The sequence below is a fragment of the Euphorbia lathyris genome, chromosome 6, assembly GCF_963576675.1.
Source record: "Euphorbia lathyris chromosome 6, ddEupLath1.1, whole genome shotgun sequence".
NCBI lineage: Eukaryota > Viridiplantae > Streptophyta > Magnoliopsida > Malpighiales > Euphorbiaceae > Euphorbia > Euphorbia lathyris.
The window spans coordinates 23,395,250-23,417,307 of NC_088915.1; the positions used below are offsets into that span (position 1 = coordinate 23,395,250).

Genomic DNA, 22,058 nt, shown 5'->3' on the forward strand with positions numbered 1-22,058 from the left:
AACATTTAATATGGTGCAATTTTACCTCTAATGTTTGTAGCCAAGAGCAATTTTACCTCTAACGTTGATAAATTAGATCAATTTCAGACACTATTATAAAATACAGTCATTTTTTTTCTTTATTTTGCACCAGTTACATATCAATTTGTTCTAAAAAAATAATATAATGTTTTTTTGTAATTTAATAATAAAATTAGAGATTAATATTTATAAATTCGGTGAATTTTTTGAAATTTTTTTTGTCTAATTCGTACAAAAGACAGTATATTTTTACTATTTTTTCTTATTTTTTTCACGTCCCAACATATGTTTGTGATTTGTTACTGATAAAATAACGCATGTGTTGTAGATGACAAGATTCATGACCGAGAAGACAGTTTGATTAAATTATTTCTCAAATTAACCTAATTTATCAACGTTAGGGGTAAAACTGCTCTTGGCTTCCAACATTAGAGATAAAATTGCATCATTTTAGACGTTAGGGGTAAAATTGCTTCTGACCCAAAACGTTAGGGGTATTTTTGCACATTAACCCTTCTTTTTGGACTAAAAATTTTTTTTTTTTTTTTTGGGATGGGGGGGAGGGGGGGGGGGGGGCAAATGCCCCCTAGGTTGTGCATTATTTATGTACTTTGTCCTAAAAAAATCACTTATGATTAAACAAAGGTGAGGAGAAATCGACTGAGATGGTTTGGCCATGTAAGACGTAGAGCGCTTGATGCGCCAGTTAGAAGGATTGAAGAGTGGCATAGGGATGCAATGGTGAGGGATAGAGGAAGGTCTAAGCAAACTTAGAAGATGGTAATTGAGAGTGATATGAGTTTATTGGAGATTGAGAAAAGTATGATAGCAGAGTGGATATGAAGAGAATTTATGACAACTTGATTTTGTGGTTTTATATAATGGTTCATATTAGCTGACTCCAAATCATTTTGGGACTAAAGTTACGTTGTTTGTATGATTAAACAAGGTAGTTTGACACTAAAATATAACTTTGATAATTCATGTAAATTTCATTGAATTTTGGGTTGAAGAAGTATGAATTTGCATATGTGAAAGAGCTAAGAAATTGGAGTCCACGTGGTTGATTTAAGTGGCCAGTAAGGTTCTTCCATTGACCAGCTGAACTTTATTGGAAAAATTAATGTGAAGTGAATAAATTGCTAAAAATGTAGCATATTAATTAATTGTTATTCTTTTTGAGAATTAAGTACATGGAAAAGAGAGTTAAGTTTCGTATTAATTAATTATATAGCATAGTATAGTAGTAAAATTAGAAGAAAATTCCACATTAATTAGTACTAGGTAATTTCTTTGATTGAAAAGTCATTCCAAACTCTGCCTATAAATAAACATCCCATCAAGTATTAAAACAATCACTTGAATACCAATCCCAATCGTTGGTTGGCGCAGTGGTAGCATGGGGCTGCGCTTGGTAGGGAGGTCTCAGGATCGATCCCCCACAACGCCGATTAGGAAGGGTTTAAATACCGTAATCCTTGAATCCGCCCCGAATCTGAATTAGTCGGCCCAATGTGGTTCAGAGTACCGGACGGTTTAACCCAAAAAAAACCATCACTTGAATATTCCATTCCAGGGTTGGAGGAGTTCCCTGTCGCAAGAGGGATGGTGCTGCCTGTAATATACTATTATATTGAGGCAGTACCATCTCTCTCCGACAAGAAACTCCTTCCAACCTTACCTTATTTATCTCAGGTATGTACTGTTACTTTTACGTACTTACCCTTTCTCCTTATCATTTTCCCCATTATTTATTTCTCTCATTTCACAGTTCTTCTATTTAAGGTCCTGCATATTTGATTTTAGAAAAGGTATACAAAATTCATATTGTTTAGCTGAGAAATTTTACTATATTCTCAGTATAATACACCCGATCAATCAAATAATGTCACTTATATATATTTATTTCTTAGCACCAATCATCTCTCGTGAATTACTATTTCTCCTTCTTTTGATTGATTGAGAGTATTACAACCCGTGTATATCAAAAGTTCTCTTATTAGCAAACATGAGAAACATGTTTTGTAATTTGAAGAGTTAGAAGAGTTTTCATGGCGAGTCAATAATACCAGCAAAATACTTTTAAATAAGTAATTTGAGCGGGTTTTTTTCCAAATAAACAAATTGGAGGAATTAGTTGAAACATTTTGAAATTTATGGGATCAGTTGTAGTTTTTGAACAATTCGAGAGAGTTGGGATGTATTAGGCCCTTTTTATTTTGAAGGGGTATGTAACCTTGATATATTCTAAAATTTCACAAAGGTTACTGGCTGGGAATTAACAGCAAATTTGACTCTCAAAATAGGATAAGATACAAAAATACCTTTAATTTTAAAAGGTCAGATACAATTTTACTTTTAATAAAAATGGTATAACCTCTAATGTTAACAAATTAAATCAATTTTAGACATCAGTAACAAAATTGAATGTACTATCATCTCAAATCCTATAATGTGATGGAAGATGAAAAGACAGTAAAGGTGATTGAATCAAAGGCATTCCTTCTCAAGAAAGCAAAAAACAACAATTCAATAGAAAAGAACATGGAAAATTCTTGAATCTCATCCGACAATCCCTAACCCATAGCTTCTCAAGTTCATCTGGCTCATGAAAATCATCAACCCGTCCAAAGGTCTTCGTCCTGGTTTGTTTTTGTTGGATACATTATTCCAAATTCCCATGCTAATTTTTAGTTGTGTTGAGAAAAAAAGGAAATTGATGATTTTGTATTTTTCTGTTTGGTAGCAATTTTCAGGTCTTTGCTATATGCAGGCTTGCGGTAGGATACTGAACCCAATTTACAGGTCAGTCGGGTTGCTGTGGTCCTGGAGCTGGCAGCTCTGTCAAGCTGCCGTTGAAGCGGTACTAAGAGGAGATTCCATTGCAGATGAGATTTGATATTCTTCATTTTTTTCCATTGAATTATTTCTTGCTTTCGTGATGGGAAATGTGTTTGATTCAATCAACTTTACGGTCTTTTCATCTTCCAAAGAATGTGATTATAGGATTTTTGCATTTTAATTTTTCCATCACATCCCGTGTGGGTTCCAGAACTTATACACGGTGGAAGCAAACTATATATTGGTATAAAAAAATTGTCCAAAAAACCAATAACACCATAATAATTAATTTTAAAGGTAAAGTCCAAAAAACTTATTGTGATTTCATGTATTGTTAAATTAATACATGAAAATTTTTTTTGTCCAAAAGGTGTCTAAACTTTTTCGTTTTGCTAAGAATAAGGTTCTTTTTTTATATAGAAGAACGAGACTCTTTTAGTTTAACACTATAAAAAAGTTCTTTTAGTTTGAGATAATAATAACTATTAACAACCTCAAAATAAAAAAAAAATTCATAGAATTACATTTATTATGAAACCAAATTTTTTACTTTTCAAAATTATCAAGTTTTTGAATTTTTCAATGATGATTTTGAAAAATAAAAATTTTAGTTATATAATAAATGTGGTACTAAACAACTTTGATTTTTGGAGTTTTTCATTTTAAGGTCGCTAAAAGTCATTTTTTAATGTCAAACTAACAAAGTCTCACCTTTTAGCAAAACGAAAAAACTCAGTCATATTCTGGATATTTTTTTTCCAACTATCAATTTTTTAGATTATACCCTAAATCTAATTACAATAAAGAAGGGCGGTCCGGTCGCATTACGCGTCCACGACAACAACGTTTTACCGTTGCGCCAAGGCTCGCCCTCCCCTAAATCTAATTACAATATATCAAAATAAATTAGAACTAGAAAAATGTACATTATTTTTCTCAAATTTTATTAAGCATATAAGTTGTATTTGCTAAAGTAACGCATAATTTAAATTTAATTTAGTTAAGTATATAAGGGGGTATTTGGGTGCTCATTTTCGTGCTCATGTTTGCTTTTCCAGTTTGAAATGGAGAGTTTTAGGTATTTGGTTAGTGACATTCATGTTTGCCTTGACTTTCTGTTTGCTTTTTACACCTGAAAAGCAGCCTTTTACAAAAGCAAAGACTTCTGTTTTTAGAAAAAGCAGTTTTTTTTCAACAGCAAACCGTAACAGTAAACAGCAACTAGAATCAGCAAACCGTAACAGCAAACAGTAAACCGTAATAGCAAACAGTAGGTAAAACAAACGGACCCTAAATATTATTTTGTTATAGGACAAATTACAAAATAATAATTAGGGTTTGAATTCCAAATTGAGAGAGAGGCCAGGATTGATTATGGCTTTTGTGGTGAGACAATAGAGATATTGCTTAATATAAGAGAAGGTAGGGGAGGGGCTCCTTGTCTGTGTGAGATAAGATTAGGCTTTTTAGATATAGTTTTTCCTTTTTTTCGTTTTATGTTAGGATGGTTGAAAAATATAAAAATAAATCTATCTTTACGACTCATCGTTTTTCTTTGTGCGATTTTAGGCTTCACCAGCCTATTAATGATCTGGGAATTATCTGAGGACAAACTAAAAAAAAATCAAATTTCAAAACAGGTGTTTTATAGATTTTTAAATCTCAGTAGGGGTAAGTGCTGCTATTGCCCCAATATAGATCTGTCCCCCAACACACATGTACATAAGATGACACAACATGTAACTGAGAAAAAAATTTTGTTAGTAATATCTAAAATTGGATTAGCTTCTCAAGGTTAAGGGTGTGTAATTGTACAATTTTAAACGTTATGGATAAAATTGCTCCTTACAGTCAACGTTCAGAATATTTTTGTAATTTATCCCCTCGAAATATAAGCAACAATTTTCTATTGCAAAAGTAAATTTAGATGAAAATGGAAAATTATTATATTAATCAATTTGTCAAATTAAAGAGTTATTTGATTGCTCTTTTTTATACTTTTGTTTGTCTTTTCACTTCAAAAATGAGAGTTTTAGATGTTTGATTAATGATCTTCTGTTTGCTTTTTACATCTAAAATATAGCATTTTACAAAAGCAGAAACCTCTGCTTTTTGGAAAAGCAGTTTTTTCGAACAACAAACATTCAATTTTTTCCAGCCTTATAGATACTCTTCTTTATGTTTTTTTTAACTATATGTTGTTATTATGGTTATTATGAGTATTAGGTATTAACAAGCCGGCTCTAGGCATAAACTAGGAGTGCGGCCGCTTAGGAGACCAGGCTAAAAAGATCCAATTTTCTTACTATATTTATAGTAATTTTTTTATTATAAATATAATTATAATATCTATTCATACTTAAAAAGCGATCAATTTTCTTTCTAAAAATATTGTGGGGGTTAGTTTTTCTAAGCTAATTCCGGGTTAATTTGTTGTGGTGTTTGTTTTGTTTTTACTTTCTTTTCCCTACCAAAAAACGACCAAATAATATAATATTTTATGTTTAAAATGAATTCAAATTTTTATTTTAAACTTTTAAGTATAATTTTTTTTATTAAAAAGAATATTTTGTCTTTTATTTCGAGTATTAAATAAAAGAGGTGGTGATCATTTATTTTGGCTTGGTTGGAGTGGTTTCAATATTAGATAATTAGGAAAGGAAAGCAACATAGGCTTGTATATGTATTTCTTTTGTAGTATTATATGTGTAAGTTTTTGCTTATAGATAAGCAAATAATATTTTGACTTGGTCATGATTATGCAGGCTTCTTAGTTGTAACATAATTAATTCAATTCTCATTTTTTTAATTCAAGCTGAATATATGGTTGGATACCAAGAAGTTTCATTGATTAATTTGAGGCTTAATACATTTGCTTTCTGAACTTGCTCAAAAAGTTTGATTGACATCTGAATTTTTAAAGTGTCTGTATAGTTCCATCAACTTGCATATAGCGTTTAGTTAACCTCCCGAACTTGCGTAAAATATAATCAATTAATCATTCGGTTGAAAAAAAATAAGCTATATGTGGAATATATGTTGCACGCACCTTATAAAGTTATTACATAATTCACAAAATAGATTAGAAATGAAGTTCTTACTTGCTCAATTGTAAAATTTATCTTCTCTAATATTAGAATAATATACCCTGATCTTGGTCGTTTTACTTTTTTTAATACGTATTGATAGGGACGTTTTGTCCTTATCTTTTTAGCATGATTTACGGTTTATTTTGAACTAATAATTAAGTTTAATTACAAAAATAAGTGTGTTTTGAATAAATAACGAAGTAATAGTAAAAATCGTACTTCTAATAATTTTCATTACTCTTTTATCAATTTTAGAAAAATAAAGCAGCAATTAATCTCGGTGTTCGTAGTCATATTTTGCAGGTTCGGGATAAACACACAAGAAATGGCCAAAATTCAGTCCAGCCACGAGGAGCGTGCTTCGCCCTACGCGGAGCGTGCCACGTCACTACACAATGCCCGCTGAATTACGGCAGTGAACCTTATCTTCGGCCCAGGTCAATGAAGTCCATGCGAAGCATACCTCGGTCTATGCGGAGCGTGAAGTGGTGTGAATCAATTGACAAACTCCAAAACAGCAGTTACGCGGAGCTTGGCCTGGAGTACGCGAAGCGTGAAAGGGTGATAAATCAGTGATAAGTTCCAGGACTCCATTCACGCGGAGCTTGCCCTGGTCTACGCGGAGCGTGGCCCGGTCAACACCTTAGGGATCCAGTCTTCGGAAGTGTGAAATCTGCAACGAAGTAAGGAAATCCATTTTACGCGGAGCGTGGCCTGAAAATCAACTGAAGAGTGTGAATTGTCCTAAAGACTTATGTAATTACGAATTGTGCCTCCAAACTTGATGTGTATAAATATGAGTGTTTAGCACTCATTTAGGCATTCAATTTTCTATGTACTAAAGTTCCTTACACCTTGAGAGCTTGTGTATTCCTCCTGTCACGCCGTCGAAATTCCGTTCTATCCGCATCCACCAAGCTTGAGAGTTCCACCTCCAAGTCTTAAGAGACGACTTTGAGTCCGATTAACTAGTTCTAAGGATCGATTCTTCTTCCCTTTCTACTTGTTAATTAGCTTGTACTCTTTCTTTGTACTAGGCTTGTTGTATTCCGTATTTATGATTTCCATATTTATAATATATGATTTACAATTTCAGTTTCATTATACGTGTTATTCTTTATTACTTGCTTTGATACTTATAATTGATTATTGTGTAGGATGTTTACGAGCTCTGAAATCTATTAGGATTCACATAAGTGTTGCCTTACCGGAGTTGACAATCCAGAAACCGTAGGAATTGACGAGCCACGGAACTTACGGGCCCTAGTTTCTGATCTTAAGTGTTCCGAATTGTTTGTCATATGTTATAACTTATCATTATCTGTATCATCCCATAAGGGCTTGAAATACATGAAAATTGTCTCACCGTAGCTTAGGAGTAGTCATAGTTGTCACCCAACCCAAAGCTAAAGTATTCACCGCCTAGATAACGAATAGAACTGAGTAGTTTAATACTTGTAGGTATAAATCTCGTGAATTCGATACCCGGACTTAACCAGATTTATTACTTGATAACGACGTGGTACACTTGTCCCTACATAGTGTCTAGTAGAGTTAAAGCACGTAGAGAGATCATAACCGTAACACACACACATAACTTACCGCTCTACTAGAGGCGCATCATGTATACAATACATTTTCTGCATTTTATTTACTTTTTTGCAACTTAGTGATTAATTGATTAATTTTATGCAAGTTCGGGAGGCTTACTTTTTCGCAACTTAGTGATTAATCGATAGTCGAGCGAACAAGACGCTCGAGGATTAATTGGGAATTAGTCGGGATTAATCGAATTTGTATTTTTTTTATTTTTTATTTCTTAATCAATAAGTTGTTATATAAATTCATATCTAAAAATATTTAATAGAAAAACGTGTATGTTTATAACATAAATTTTAAAAAATGTGCAAAACATCAATATTTGAACAACAATATCATTGAAACAACGCAATCAAATAAAATATAACGTTCACAAGTAATATAGTTCACCAAAGTTATGAAACAATATCTTTAAAGTTTTAAACCATATTAAACGCAATTAGACCAAAATATCTGAAAATAATGAACACCCGAATAACCATGGACAATGTTCAAAGATGAATTGTAATAAAGCAAAAAATTAATTAAAAAAACATCTTTGTTCATCGTGGCTTAGGCGGCTAGGCAGTCTATGCGGTGTTTAGGCAGCCTAGACGGAGCTCAATCGGTTAAAAATCGTTTAGGGGCCAAAAAGACGCACAGAGAAACTAATTGAGGCAGATTCTCCATTTCAAGCGACTAGACGGTCTTGTTTTTTTAACAGCGCGTCTGCTACACTTTGAGATTTTTTTTTTTGAAATACGGAGATAGTTCAGATATTAATGGCCTTGACTTATTTCGAGAATTGCAATTCTCGAGAAAATCATTATCGGATAACTTAACCAAACAAGTTGAAGTGTTGGAATAGATCAAGAATTTACATCTTGCTTTTCCTAATACTTGGATTGCTTACATGATTTCATTGACGTTGCCGGTAACAATAGCAACTGCCGAAAAACGTTTCTCTAAACTGAAGTTCACAAAAAAAAAAAAAAAAAAATTATCGTGGATCAAATATGTCATAAGGGAGATTCAACGGTTTGTTCACATTGTCTATTTTGAAAAGAATTATAGCTGAACTGGATCATGGTAATTTAATTAAAGATTTTATACATATAAAAATGAAAAGAATAATAATTTCTTAACTTTAAATTATTATTATTTGATTTTTATTGTTTTATATCAAGACATATATATGATTTGAGTTATAGTTAATTCATTTTGGTATTTATTATTCTTAATGTAATATTAAAATTAGAAGTAAAAAAAGAGTACAAAAATTGTATAGGTTGTTCAAGATGTTGGAAATGTCGTGCAAACAAACATCCTTTGTTGGGTCTATTGCATCTGATCCACCGTAAAAGTTTTTTTCGAAGAAAATAAGTTGAAAGGTGAAAATTTGATAAAAAAAATATATTTTTTTAAAACAAATATATTATTTAGTATATATACAAATTTAAGGTTCAATTTGACTATTTTAATCACCATTGATCTATATATAATTAAAAATAATCATAAAAAACATATCTATACTATATATAATTACGGAAGCAGAGAGAAATGAGAAGAAGTGTTTTAGAGGTCTTTTTGATGAGTTGTCAACGTAGTCAAAAACAGATTAAAAATATTTAATTAATTAAAAATAAATATGATAACACTGGGGAAACTTCTGATCGGATCACGTCCCTGTGAGGCACCGTTGGGATCGGCCGGGGACACTCCGATGCCAAAGTCAGTAGAATATATGGAGAATAGATCGTATTGACAAAGCTTAGGGAACGTAAGAGTAAGTGTACCTTGATAACCTAGAATGATAGGTTATATATAGTTGAGGGATTCGTAACTTCTAGGTAACTAGAAAGTCTTCATTAATGCTCATTCAATGGCGGTTACAAGTTACTCCTGAATCTGGCGGTTTGAGACTATTAATGATTCATTTAATAATCCTTTATGGCCGGGATGGCGGCCAGTTGTTACTAAGGTGAATCAAGAGATCCGCCCTGGAGATTCGCCTACGGATCTTCTAGGACTATCTCAGGGTGATTCGCCAGCCGGATCCCTTTTAAGAGGTTAACACGTGGCACACTTAAAGGCGAATATCTCTTTTGATCCTCATGATAATATCCCGATGTTATCAGAAGCCCCTCCCTAAATGCCTTAAAAGTCCTTTAGGGCTTTCGGACTTCTGCACGCCATCATACGCTATTCAATGCCACGTGATGTCTGACACGTGTAGTGTCATCACAGTTGTGGCGGATGATCCCAAAGAGATACTACCCAAGGTAGATACGGAACCAGCCTTTGATTCCGTTTTTCCATCAGGGTTTGTTCCTTCAGAGGTATCTACTGGTAGCGGGTTCGTGATCATGGTGAATGATCTACGAGCGACGAGGGCGAAGTAAAAGGGGATGCCCCTTTTTTAGCTTTTACTTAGAGATTTTTGTTTGGAGTAGGTGGCCAGCCATACTCCATTGTATGAACCTTTGTGAAGGTTTGAAGCTGTTCTATTCCTTCTTAGAGGAAGTAAAGCTGCCCAGGGGTTCAATTTGCTACCTATCTTTGAGGTGAAATGATCCGCCCGCAGGACTTGTAAATCCTTCTCTGGGAAGGGTAAGAAAGTGTAAAGACCTTGCGTTCAAGGATCGTTTTAACTCTGTCAATGACCATGATCCGCCAATGGCGGATCTATTGTTAATGTGGAGAGCGTTGGATGCTCCCTTTGATATTGCCACAGTAAAAAGAACATAAAAATGATCAACAATGTTTATTAATGGGAGAAACACCTTATTACAGGGAATAGGTCTTTGTAAATGAGCCTCATTAAAACCTTTTAACAAGAAAAACCGCATGGGAAAAAGCTTGCTAAAGGAAAAAAGAGTACTCAAGACCGTGGATATGCTTCATTTTCTGACAAAGTATTTGCGGAGGTTTTGGAGATTCCACGTGCGTGGTAGCGTATTGCCTTCCGTATCTTGTATTTTGAAAGTGGCTGGTCCAACCTTCTCCACTATCTGGTATGGACCTATCCAGTTAATCCCTAATTTGCCTTTGCCTTCTCGAGATTGGATTTTATCAGCTTTGCGAAGCACCAGATCCCCCATCTTTAAATCCACAAGTTTGACATTTTTATCATGATAGGATGCAATCCGCTGTTTATATGCTGCCATGCGTATATAGGATTGGTTCCTACGATCCTCTACCTGATCCAGACGCTCCCTTAATCGTTTATCATTGTCCTCTTCGCAATAAAAGGCCACTCGATCACTGGGGACTTGTATCTCAACCGGGATTACGGCCTCTACTCCATGGGAAAGGGCGAATGGCGTTTCTCCTGTAGCAGTTCTTGGAGTGGTACGATAGGCCCACAAGACACTTGTAAGCTGATCCGCCCATCTCTTGTCGTGTTCTCCCAGCCTCTTTTTTATCCCTTTTACAATCGTTCGATTGGTCACTTCGGTCATTCCATTGGACTGAGGATAATAAACGGAGGCGAATCTGTTCAGGATGCCCAACCCTTCACAAAAAGCTTTGAATTTGCCACAGTTAAACTGTGTCCCGTTGTCAGTGATGATGGTATGTGGAATGCCATATCTTCCCACGATGTTGTCTTTGACAAACTCCACTATCTGTTCTGCTGTAATGGAGGAAACAGCCTCGGCTTCTACCCATTTGGTGAAATGGTCCACCGCTACTATTACATACCTCTTTTGTCGACGAGTTGGAGGAAATGGGCCAACAATGTCTATTCCCCAGAGGGCAAATGGATGGCCTTCAATGATTGGTCTTTGGATGTGTTTGATAGTGTGTGATTCATTCGCATGAATCTGGCAACTGTGACAAGATTCCACCAAACTCTGCGCATCTAACTCGGCTGTGGGCCAGTAGAAACCTGCTAACCTGGATTTTTTCAAAATCGTGTTGGATGCCTCATGTGACCCACAAGACCCCTCGTGCAGCTCCTTGAGGATTTGTCGTCCTTCTTCGGGCAGAATGCACTTCAGCCAAGGATGACTAAAGGATTTTCTATAGAGACCGTCGTTGATCAAGGAGAAATAAGCCGCTCTTCTAACTATCCTTCGTGACTCTTCCTTGTCTTCAGGTAATGTTCCATTTAGCAGATATTGGCGGATGACTGTCCTCCAATCATCTTCCACCGTTGTAAGTAGGGATACTTCCGCAGATGCAAATGCTGGAGCCATTTTTACTTCGAAGGGACAGTCCGAATCCGCCCAGCTTGCCTCACAAGAAGCCATTTTGGCCAATCGATCCGCCTCTGTGTTGGATTCCCTTGGTATGTGAACCAATTCCCACCTGGTTTCTTTAGCTTCAAGGTTATCTAGCAACTTTTTTGACTTCTGCTACATATTTGGCCAGTACCTCGTCTTTTACCTCGTAATTCTTGATTACTTGGTTAACCATCAGTTTTGAATCGCTGTAGATTGTGATCCGCTCTGGGGTGGTCTCTTGAAGTAGACGTAGGCCCAATATCAGAGCCTCGTACCCAGCAGCATTATTAGTGGCATGGAAATTTAATTTTGCTGCGTACCGCAATCTTATGTAGTGGGGACCCTTGATCGCAACTCCCACACCTGCTCCATCCACCGACGAAGCTCCATCAGTATACATCGACCATTCTTCTAACGGAGATTTAGGATGGGATATCCCTTCATCAGTGAATTCATTCACGAAGTCCGCCAGGACTTGACTTTTCAATGATGACCTGCTTTCATATCTTACATCAAATTCGCCCAGGCGAATCGCCCATTCCATCAATCTTCCCGAAGTGTCCGGCTTCTGCAATACTTTTCTCATTGGTATATTGGTACGAACTATTACGGTATACGCCTGGAAATATGGCCTAAGGCGAATTGCCGTGGTCACAACAGCCAGTGCCATTTTATCTAGCTTTGAATACCTGGTTTCAACATCTTTCAAAACTTTGCTCACGTAATAAATTGGGAACTGTTGGCCATCCTCTTCCCGTATCATGACCGTGCATATGGGTTTATCCGTGACCGATACATACATGTATAGATCTTCTCCCTTCAAAGGTCGACTCATCATAGGTGGTTCTGTGAGGAACCGTTTGATTCCTTCGAAGGCATTCTGACAATCTTCATTCCACTCGAATGCTTTTTGCTTCTTGATGACTTCGAAAAAAGGTTGACATCTACGAGCTGAGCAAGAGATAAACCTACCCAAGGCTATGATACGCCCGTTAAGGCGTTGTACTTCCTTGATATTCCGGGGCGCTTGCATTTCTAGGACTGCTTTGACCTTATCAGGATTTGGGCTGACTCCTTTTTCGCTGATCATGAATCCTAAAAATTTTCCATATATGGCTCCAAAAGTGCATTTCTCGGGATTTAACTTGATGTTGTGGTGCCGAAGTACGCCCAGTACTTCCCTTATATCCTCTGCATGCCTTTCTACAGTCGTGCTTTTAATGATCATATCATCTACGTAGACGGAATAATTACCACTCTTATTGTCCGCGAATATCTTGTTCATCATCCTCTGATAGGTAGCTCGCGCGTTCTTGAGCCCGAAGGGCATGACTTTGAAACAATAAGTGGCTTGATGCATTACGAACGAGGTCTTGATTCTATCTGAGGGCTCCATAGGGATTTGATGATAGCTAGACTTTACATCAGTAAAGGAATACATTGCATGACCGGCAGTTCCATCCACAAGCATGTCTATGCACGACAAAGGATAGTTATCCTTGGGACAAGCTTTATTGAGATCTGTGAAGTCAATGCACATACGGTAAGATCCGCCAGCTTTCTTGACTAGTACGACGTTCGCCAACCACTGGGTGTAAAGTACCTCCTCGATGGCATCCGCCTTTTGGAGCTTGGCGATCTGTTCCTCAATCACCTTTTGCCTTTCCGGACCATGATTTCTCCGCTTCTGAGCTACAGGGACTGCATCTTTGTTAATGTTGAGTTTGTGGGTGATCACATCTGGGCTAATTCCGGGGAGTACTTCATCCTTCCATGCGAAGACATCTTCAGCTTCGCCGAGTACTTTGGTGATTGCGTCTCTGATCTCGCCTTGTAGCCCTTTAGCTATCCGCACCTGCTTCTCCTCCGCCATAAGATACGTTTCGGTTTCACCCAAAGCCATTGTGACGTGTTCCTCTTCATCTTCTTCCTTAGATTGAGGGCGAATCATTAAGGATGCGGAATATGTTTCTTGGGCCACCTTCTGACAACCTTTGACCATCATACATCCCTTGGCCGTGGGAATGTAGAGTGTTAGATGACGAATAGAGATAAGAGCTGCAACTTCGGAGATAAAAGGTCGTCCAAGGATAATGTTGTAAGCCAGTTGTCCATCCAAGACCGAAAACTCCAAATCTCCTCTCCAAACTCGATCACCCCCAGTGAGCTCGCAATCTAAAGTAACCTGACCTTTCGTCTGAATGGTATGACCAGTGATTCCCAAAATGTCGACCACAGTTAGTTCTACCCGGACAGGATCAATTTTGAGTTTGGCGAATGCTCCTCGGGTAATGATGTTACATGAACTTCCCGTATCAATCATTACCCGCCTCATTTCCCAACCTTCAACCATCATAGTGACAACCAGTTCGTCTGCATGGGGTGCAATCTCCGGACCTATATCTGAGAAAGGGCAATTTAATGATGTCCTATCAAGGGCGATCGTCCTTGCCTTCTTCAACATTGGCTGATAACCAGGTCCGCCAGCTATGACGTTAGTGATGCCTTTTCTCTTCTTCTTCGAGTCCTCCTTGGATCTATCATCTTCTGTTCCTTCCATTCGGATGAACCGATTCAATTTACCTCTTTCAATGAGTCGTTCTATTTTTTGAGCCAACTCCCAGCAAGCATCCGCGTGGCCATTTTTCCTGTGATATTTACAATAATTCTTAGGAGTGGTTGTATCCGTGCGACCAGCACTTGATGGTGTAATTATCGGCGATTCGATCCCCGAGGAGGGATTTGGTATTTCATCATTCATGATGTTTCAATGTGAACGAAAAATCCTTTATTTGGTCAAGGATTCCACGTTCACCGCACCAATTGATAACACTGGGGAAACTTCTGATCGGATCACGTCCCTGTGAGGCGCCGTTGGGATCGGTCGGGGACACTCCGATGCCAAAGTCAGTAGAATATATGGAGAATAGATCGTATGACAAAGCTTAGGGAACGTAAGAGTAAGTGTACCTTGATAACCTAGAATGGTAGGTTATATATAGTTGAGAGATTCGTAACTTCTAGGTAACTAGAAAGTCTCCATTAATGCTCATTCAATGGCGGTTACAAGTTACTCCTGAATCTGGCGGTTTGAGACTATTAATGATTCATTTAATAATCCTTTATGGCCGGGATGGCGGCCAGTCGTTACTAAGGTGAATCAAGAGATCCGCCCTGGAGATTCGCCTGCGGATCTTCTAGGACTATCTTAGGGTGATTCGCCAGCCGGATCCCTTTTAAGAGGTTAACACGTGGCACAATTAAAGGCGAATATCTCTTTTGGTCCTCATGATAATATCCCGATGTTATCAAAATATTTAATTAATTAAAAATAACAAATTTATATTTATAATATATTAAATAATTACTAGCCTATTAATTAAAATAATAAAAGAAAGCAAGAGTTAAGGGAAGATGAAAAAACACAAAGCAAAGGAAATCCAAAAGTCACAAATAAACTTCTATATAAAGCATGATAGATAGTATTCCACCATTATATCCATTGGTCACGATAGATAGTATTATATTTTTGAAGGTAAATATTCGATTTTTTTCATATATTGTAGTTATTTTGTTCTCAATTATGTTGTTGTTTTATTTTTATTAAACAATAGTTATTATAGTTTCATCTTTCAGATTCATTTCTGTTGTTACCTAGGTTCTATACCTCTCGCTATTTTATCCATGTTTTCTTTTTTATTTGTCTTTTTTTTTTCCAAACTGATAGCTTCAATTGAAGAAATCCGACAGAAATAGAAGATGCATGAACAACTAAAACCGGAAAGAAAACCTTCCTTACTAAATTCCAAATCATTTAGGAATCACTCTTTATCCACCATGGATTATCTAGATAACTACCTCGGTATAGAGGTTCTCTTTAATCCAAAGGCCCCTTTTCATAATTCGCAATCGCGTATCCCGCAACCACAGATTGCTTCGATTTCATAGGATCCTTTGAGAAAGCCTAATTTGGCGGTGCAGGGCAGGTCATTTGCGAAGGTCCTTGCTGGGAATCTGGATCTGACTCCTTGCTCGTCTGCTGTGATTTCTGATATTGGCGGTCTTCGGTCGGTTAGAATTTCTCAATCTGCCTATGATGGGCGTGCGGCCCTTTGCTCCTCATCTCTGATTGGCAGGTTAATCTTAAACAAAGGAGATGCCCCATGGAAGGTTCTTTCTCTTAAGGGAACTTTAACAAAGGTTTGGGGTTTGAAGGATTCTTGGCGACTGATATCTATCGGGAGAGGCTTTTTTCATGTGGTTTTGGGATCCCAGGAGATCAAGAATCAGTTGTTAGCGCGGGGCATTATCAATACTAAGCCAGGTACTTTCCGTTTGCAACCATGGGTTCCGGACTTTGACCCCTATGCTGAGAAGTCTACAAATGCTCAGGTTTGGGTTAGATTATATTCTCTTCCATGGGAGTATTGGGATCCTCAAATTCTTTCAGATATTTCAAAGGGTATTGGAGGGCTTATACGATTTGATAATACCACTCTTGAAGGTGAGTTTGGTCATTATGCTAGAATGTTAATTGATGTGGATTTGATGAATGAGCTTCCTATTAAAATGGGTATTGAGAGAGAAGGAAAACAAATTTGGATTGATGTGGTGTATGAGAGATTACCAAGCTTCTGTAAAGTTTGTTCAAACATTGGCCACATGGCTTATGACTGCAGGAAAAATAAAAAACCATTGGAAAAGGTTCTAGAGGCTCCGATTATTGAAAAAAAACGTACAATGGTTTCACAGGAGAGGAAGTTTGTGAAAAAGCCTAATGCAATTCAGACCGAGGTGCCTGTTCAACATGCCACTTCACGGATTGTTTCTGAGCTTAGGCCTCCTGTTGTTACTGGTTGTGTGGTGGAGGTTGTTCTACCTGGCAGCCCGCAACTTAGGAAGGAGGATGAATTCAGTTGTGATAAAACTGATAGGCCAGATTCACCTGGAATGGACAATATTCTCACTAGATATGAGGGAGCTGATTCAGCATCTGAATCATCATCCCGTACTAAATCCTGGGCTGATATGGCAGAGGATGATGACAATAGCTGGAACACAGTTAGCACTAAGAAAGTAAGGCGGAGGGAAAAAATTATGACAACAACGGAGAATTTGCCAGCTCGAAACAAACAAGCCAGTAAACCTCCGGTCCGTTTTAAATGATCTTTCTTTACTGGAATTGTAGGGGTATTCTTAATAGGGATACTCAGGGTTACTTGCATCATTTGTGTTCTCTTCATAAACCGGATTTTCTTTGTTTAGCTGAGCCTATGGTGGAGTTCAGTTCTGTTAATGAGGCCTTCTGGAGAAGGCTTGGTTTGTCTTTAATTGCTATGAACAATAAGGAGCTTCCAACTCTATGGGTTTTTGCAAAGATTAATTCTTCCATGGTTACCAATATTTATTTCAGACATGAACAATTTGTTATTCTGAGTTTGTCTAATTTAAATACTTTTGTCTGCTTTGTTTACGGGAGCATTTGGGCAAATAGACGTGTCACTATGTTTGATGATATTTTGGCTCATCAAAATAGGTTGAATGGGCATTGGGTGCTTCTTGGAGATTTTAATTCTGTCCTTGGATCTCATGAGAAATCAGGACGGGCTCCTGCTTTGCGTCCTTGTAGGGAGTTTCGTGATTTTATTGATTCTGGTTCTTTTGTTGATGGTCCTACTCATGGGGCCTTCTTTACTTGGTCTAATGGTAGGTCTGGCTCTGCGCGGGTTGAATGTCGTCTGGATAGAGTTTTATTATCTACTTTATTCTCGGACTTCTGGGAGTCGATTTGCAGTTTGGCTTTGCCGCGACATCACTCTGACCATTGCCCTTTGATGTTTAGCTGCTCCAAGGGGAATCGCCCTATCTCTAGATTCAGATTTCAGTCTATGTGGATTCTGCATCCGGGGATTAGGGAGGTGATTGCTGATTTTTGGAATGGAATGCATCCTAGCTTACCTCCTATGCAAGCTTTATGCGATAAACTCAGGCGACTTCGGCCGGTGCTTCGTCACTGGAATAAAGTGGTTTTTGGTAACATTGATATGTGTCTCACTGATGCTGAGACGGATCTGGCCCGTGTGCAGGCAGAAATCTCTGAGAATGGGTTTACTCCTGAACTACATCATGAGGAGATGAATGCTCATGCACACTTGGATAATATTTTGCATAGAAAGGAGGCTTTTTTGCGTGACAAGAGCAGAGTTAGATGGCTTAAGGAGGGAGATCGAAATACCAGCTTCTTCCATCGTATGGCATCTATTCGAGCTGCTGCCTCTGGGATTTCGGTGCTTCAAATTGAGGATGAGCTGGTCTTTAATCCGAATCAAATTGGGACGCATATTGCTGAATTTTATTCAAGTCTTTTTAAAAATGACGAGGTCTTACCGCAGAATTATGATCTAGTTTATGAGGTTGTTCCACATCTTGTCTCTGACTTGAATAATGATTTGCTTACTCGTTGTCCGGATATGAATGAAGTTCGTATGGCAGTCTTTGCCATGGATAGCAGTAGTTCTCCTGGACCTGATGGGTTTTCTGGGGTCTTTTTTCAGTCTTTTTGGGATATTGTTGGTGCTGATGTGTTTGCTGTTGTCAAAAGCTTCTTTATGAGTGGCATGATACATCCTGGCCTGTGCTCCAGTATTATGGTCCTTATCCCGAAGGTGGAGGGTGCGATATCTCTTGATCAGTATAGGCCTATTGCAATGAGCAACTTTAGTTATAAAATAATTGCAAAAATTTTGGCTGATAGACTCGCTTCTATTGCATCTCGCATTGTTTCTCAGAATCAATTTGGATTTATTCCTGGACGAAGTATTCACCAATGCATTTCGCTTGCTTCTGAAGGCACTAATATGCTTCGTAAAAAGTGTTTTGGAGGGAACTTAGCCTTGAAGGTTGACATCAGGAAAGCTTTTGACACTTTAAATTGGAATTTTTTACTTGCCGTGATGGACGCTTTTGGTTTCTCTATTCAATTCAGAGACTGGATTCTGAATGTTTTATCTACATCTCGGATTTCAATTTTGAACAATGGAGCCATTAGTGGATATTTCAGATGTTCAAGAGGGGTTCGACAAGGCGATCCGCTGTCTCATATATTGTTTGGTATTGCCGAGGACTTTCTTAGTCGTTAGTTGCTTCACCTCGTGGATACTGGGCGACTTGCTCCAATGCAATATACTTCTGCAAAGGTGTTTCCGACTCATTTATTTTATGCTGATGACATTCTTCTCTTCTGCAGAGCCTCTTCGAGTAATCTAGCTGTTATTAAAGGTGTATTTGAGTTGTATGGATCTATCTCGGGTCAGTGTGTTAGTTGGAACAAATCTAAATTATTTCTGGGCTCCTTTGTTTCTTCTGGACGTGGTAATCGTCTTGCTGATATTATTGGTATTCGTCAAGGGTCTGTTCCATTTCGCTATCTTGGAGTCCCTTTGTTTTTTGGTTTACCAAAGACACGACATCTGACTAGTTTGATGGATAGGGTGCTTGCTCACTTTGCTAAATGGAAAGGGCATTGTTTGTCTATGGCTGGGAGAGTGGCTCTAGTAAATTCTGTAATTACTGGTAGCTTCATTCACTCTTTTAGCATTTATAAGTGGCCCTCTGCGCTGCTTACACGTATGACTAGGCATATGAGGAATTTTATTTGGTCTGGGTCCATTAATTGCAAGAAGCTTGTCACTGTCCCTTGGAAAATTTGTTGTCAAAACTTCAAGGATGGAGGTCTTGGAATCAAGAATCTATCTATTCTAAACAAAGCGTTGAATGGAAAGATGGCTTGGGGTCTTCTTCAAGAAAAGTCTCTCTGCTTTAACTTACTTAGAACTCGTTTTCTCAATAAAGCGGGACAGTCACGACATTATATCATGAATTCTTCTATTTGGGGCTCAATAAAATCCATTTATTCTGAAGTTGAGCATCGCTGTTTTTGGTGGATTGGTCAGCACTCTGAACTTAATTTTTGGAATGGGGCCTGGATGCGTCCTTCACTGGCTGCACAGGTTGGCCTATCTGCTAGTCAACAGCGTCGTTGTTTTGATTTGGTGGAGGATTATTTGGATGGTAAGAATTGGCACAATCTGCCCGTGTTACCTGCGGATGTGGAGAATAGATTGCGGAATATTAGGCGGGGTAGGGACGATGTTGATATTTGTGTTTGGAAGCCTGCTACGAGTGGGGTTTTAACTGTTAAGCTCTTGTACGCTTGGCTTAGATTTCCTCCTACTCAACAGCCTTGGAGTCGTTTTTTAAGGTGTCAGAGTGTTCCTCCTGCACACTCGCTTATTGGATGGCGGGCTTATCTTGGGTATTTGCCAACACATGATCAGCTTCAGTTGCGTGGCTGTCAAGTTGTTTCTCGTTGCAGTTTGTGCTTGTTAGATTCTGAAACGTTGGACCACCTTTTTGTCTCCTGTCGGTTTTCCAAATTTATTTGGCATGGTGTTAGCTCATTGTTTGGAAGACGAATTAACACAGACTCGACTCTTAAGAATCTAGTTGATCATGTTGTTATTTAACGTTTTAGTACTCAAATCGCTGATTTATGGGCGGCTGCAATTGTTAATACAATTTGGGCTCTATGGCTTGCTCGTAATAGGTCCATTTTTGAGGATGAGAGGGTTGATACTTCCATCACGCTGAGACGGATTTGGGGAGCTATTCGTGAATCTGCTCACACTGGACGGGGCTCCGTTTGGAATTCGCTAGTTGAACTTCAAATCTTAGGTGAGCTCGGGATTGAAAAGCGTCTTGCTAAGGCTCCGCACATTACTCCGATTTTTTGGCAACCACCTCCGAGGGATTGGATTAAGATCAATACTGATGCGTCTGCCATGGGTGCTCCTGGTCCTGCGGGTTGCGGAGGTATTTATCGCTCGCATACTGGCATGTGCCTTGGTGCGTTTGCCTTTCCGATTGAAAGTTCCTTTGCTTATCTTGCTGAACTATCTGCTGCTATTTACGCCATTGACATGGCTATCAGCAAAGGTTGGCAGAAAATTTGGCTTGAAAGTGACTCAATGTATGTTGTGCAGATGTTCAAATCTAAATCTTGTTCGGTCCCTTGGTTGCTTAGACAAAAATGGTTCAATTGTTTAAATCAGACCGATTCTGTGGCTTTTGTGGTGTCTCATTTTTTTCGTGAAGGAAATCATGTTGCGGATTCGCTTGCAAATTATGGACGGACGGTAACAGCTTCGACTTGGTGGGATGGTGTCCCAGATTTTTGTGGATCGGTCTTTTTTCATGATCGTGTAGGACGTTGCGTTTATCGCTTTTCCTAATTCTTTAGCTTCATTTTATTCTTTTTTCTTTTTGTATTATGACATTTATTTACTCTTTTAATAAATTTGGTTCGGGGCTTTTTTGGGTCTGTGGTGGGGGTGCCAGCATAGCTGGGATGTCCGCCGCTTACCCTTCCTCGCTAACCAATCTTTAATAAAAAAAACTAAAACCGAAAAACATAAAAGTGTCAAAAATTACAATAAATTCTTATGTTTCTCAAGGTAATTATTCGATTTTTTTTCATATGTTGTAGTTATTTTTGTTCTCAATTGTGTTGTTGTTTTCTTTTTATTAAACAATAGTTGTTATAGTTTCATTTTTCAGAGATGAAATTCCATTTCTGTCGTTACCCACGTTTCATACCTCTCGCTACCTTATCCATGTTTTCTTTTTTATTTGTCTTTTTTTTTCAAAATGACTAAAATAAAGATTTTGTAAATTTGTATTCTTTTTTAGTATATGTTGCTAGGTGTTACCGGTTCGATTGCTAACTCTTAACTAAAATTTAGATTTTCGGCTTTATATGAACTCAATTTTTGGCTTTCTCAATTGTGTTGTTGTTTTATTTTTATTAAACAATTGTTGTTAAAGTTTCATCTTTCAGAGATGAAATTCCATTTCTGTCGTTATCCAGATTTCATACCTCTCGCTACCTTATCCATGTTTTCTTTTTTATTTATTTATTTTTCAAAATTACTAAAATAAAGATTTTGTATATTTGCATTTTTTAGTATATGTTGCTAGGTGTTATCGTTTTGATTGTTAACTCTAACTAAAATTTAGATTTTCGGCTTTTTATGAACTCAATTTTTAGTTTTAATTGAAGTTAGATTAATTTTTCTAATTCGGATAATGTTGAAATCCACTCATTTTTTTAGTTTGAGTTTAGCTAATTGATATGGATTGTATTTTTTATTTTTATGCATTTTGGTACAAATAGATATAAAGTTTCACACGATAGTTGTTCATTGAAGTTTGAGACATATTAAATAAAATATTAAAGAGATATTGG

General features: G+C 37.5%; 1 long non-coding RNA gene across 2 annotated transcripts; it reads left to right on the forward strand.

The window, feature by feature from the left end:
- The first annotated feature begins 1,402 nt into the window (after positions 1–1,402).
- LOC136234091 (uncharacterized) lies at positions 1,403–7,052 on the forward strand. 2 transcript variants are annotated; one of them, XR_010691039.1, is made up of 2 exons: positions 1,403–2,666; positions 2,768–7,052. It is a non-coding gene; the product is annotated as an uncharacterized lncRNA (long non-coding RNA). The 2 variants fall into 2 exon arrangements; XR_010691038.1 differs by having other exon boundaries at positions 1,403–2,654.
- Positions 7,053–22,058: the final 15,006 nt, after the last annotated feature.